The sequence below is a fragment of the Ovis canadensis genome, chromosome 3 (genome assembly GCF_042477335.2).
Source record: "Ovis canadensis isolate MfBH-ARS-UI-01 breed Bighorn chromosome 3, ARS-UI_OviCan_v2, whole genome shotgun sequence".
In the NCBI taxonomy this organism is placed as follows: Eukaryota; Metazoa; Chordata; class Mammalia; order Artiodactyla; family Bovidae; genus Ovis; species Ovis canadensis.
The window spans coordinates 55,257,220-55,259,796 of record NC_091247.1 but is presented as its reverse complement, the minus strand read 5'-3'; the positions used below and the strand labels follow the sequence as shown (position 1 = coordinate 55,259,796).

Sequence of the window (2,577 nt, the reverse complement as noted above, 5' to 3'; positions counted from 1 at the left end):
ACTTTACTTCATTTACTCCTCAAAACGCTAAAATGTAGACTTTCTATAATTAAATATTAATAAATAAATTAAATATAAAATTAATTTTGTATTTCAGCAGTCTTAGCTTTATAGAAAAATTGTACAATAAGTGCAGAGTTCCCATAGATTTCATCTCTACTTTATCCCTAAATTTCCTCCTATTATTAACAACTTGCATTCAGTTCAGTTCAGTTAAGTTGCTCAGTCGTGTGCGACTCTTTGCAACCCCATGAACCACAGCACTCCAGGCCTCCCTGTCCATCACCATCTCCTGGCATTCACCCAAACCCATGCCCATTGAGTCGGTGATGCCACACAACCATCTCCCCTCTGTCGTTCCCTTATCCTCCTGCCCTCAATCTTTCCCAGCATCAGGGTGTTTTCAAATGAGTCAGCTCTTCACATCAGGTGGCCAATGTATTGGAGTTTCAGCTTCAACATCAGTCCTATCAATGAAAACCCAGGACTGATCCCCTTTAGGATACACTGGTTGGATCTCCTTGCAGTCCAAGGGACTCTCAAGAGTCTTCAACACCACACTTCAAAAGCATCAATTCTTCTGTGCTCAGTTTTCTTTATAGTCCAATTCTCACATCCATACACGACCACTTGAAAAACCATAGCCTTGACTAGATGGACCTTTGTTGGCAAAGTAATGTCTCTGTTTTTTAATATGCTGTCTAGGTTGGACATAACATTCCTTCCAAGGAGTAAGTGTCTTTTTATTTAATGGCTGCAATCACCGTCTGCAGTGATTTTGGAGCCCCAATAAATAAAGTCAGCCACTGTTTCCACTGTTTCCCCATCCACTTGCAGTGAAGTAATGGGACCGGATGCCATGATCTTCGTTTTCTGAATGTTGAGCTTTAAGTCAACTTTTTCACTCTCCTCTTTCACTTTCAACAAGAGGCTCTTTAGTTCTTCTTGACTTTTGCCATAAGGGTAGGGTCATCTGCATGTCTGAGGTTATTGATATTTCTCCCAGCAATCTTGATTCCAGCTTGTGCTTCTTCTAGCCCAGCGTTTCTCACGATGTACTCTACATACAAGTTAAATAAGTAGGGTGGCAATATACAACCTTGATGTACTCCTTTTCCTATTTGGAACCATTCTCTTGTTCCATGTCCATTAGTGTGATACATTTATTACATCTTGCTGAATACATTTATATCAACTAAAGTTTATAATTTACATTAGAGTTAGAATTTTTTGTTGTACATTCTATAGGTTCTGAAACATGCATAATGGCATTTATCCATCATCATGCTGTCATACAAAATAATCTTCCCAAGCTAAAAATGTTCTATATCCTGCCAATTCATCTCTCTACCCATTCCCTTAAGCCCCAGGGAAACTTTGATCTTTCTATTTTCTCTGTAGCTTTGCATTTTTTAATATAATACAAAGTTAGAATCATATAATATGTAGCCTTTTTCAGATTAACTTCTACTCAACATTATGGTGGAGCAGATGGATAATCTTCTCAATAAAATGGTTGGATGGCATCACTGACTCAATGGACATATACGTTTGAGAAAACTTCAGGAGATAGTGAAGGACAGGGAAGCCTGGTGTGCTGCAGTCCATGGGGTCACAAAGAGTTAGATGTGGCTGAGTGACTGAATAATTCAACAATAAGCATACAACTTCTTCCATGTTTATTAGTGGTTTCATAGCTAATTTTCTTTTTATCATGTAATAATTTCATTAAATGAAGGAACTACAATTTGTTTCTTCATACACTTACTGAAGGATATTTTAATGGTTCCAATCTTTGGCAATTATGATTAACGCTAATACAAGTATTCATTTAGAGAGATTTATGTGAAGATAAGTTTGTCATTCACTTGGAATATGATTACTGGATTCTATAGTAAGCCTGTGTTTCACATTGTAAGAAGGTAGCCAGCCATCTTCCATAGTGGCTGTATCATTTTACCTCTGTCCTAGTAATCAATGAGAGTTCCTGTTGCTCAACATCTTTGTCAGCACTTGGTTTTGTTAGTATTTTGGGTTTTAGTCATTCCAATATGTGAACAATGGTATCTCATTATTGTTGGAGTAGCATTGTCAACCACTGAAGTGGTTAGAACAAGAGTTTTAAAGGAGCCAGCCTGTGGATATTCTCACTGTCCTGATATTTTAATAATTAGGGAAGGCTAAACATTTGCTAAATGAAGACCATACACATGTCCATAGACCTAGTTCTCATCTAAATCTAGTTTTATAAATGCTGATGATAAACCAAGTCTGATTTATATGATGCATCTTATGTGGAAAATATCTGTGACTTGAGTTATCTGATCAATCTTGAGAAATAACAGCTCGGCCAATATAATAATTTTGAAAAGAACTATTGTTAATTTGATGATTATCAGTTGTCATTAAATTAATTGCAAGTTATCATTTTTTATCTAGAGCAAAATGAAGCCAAAGGTCTTGACATTTCATTTTGTCTGTGATAATCCCTAGTTTTGTGGCCTTAGGTGATTTCTTTAAGAACATTGTGACTTAGTTTCTTTTTTTCTGTAAAATAGTATTAATAATAGTAATACT

General features: G+C 36.2%; 1 non-coding gene across 1 annotated transcript; it reads left to right on the top strand.

Moving 5' to 3' along the window:
* Window positions 1–2,135: 2,135 nt before the first annotated feature.
* LOC138438458 (small nucleolar RNA SNORA72) lies at window positions 2,136–2,266 on the top strand. The gene has a single exon (XR_011256386.1). It is a non-coding gene; the product is annotated as a small nucleolar RNA SNORA72 (small nucleolar RNA).
* The last annotated feature ends 311 nt before the right edge of the window (window positions 2,267–2,577 follow it).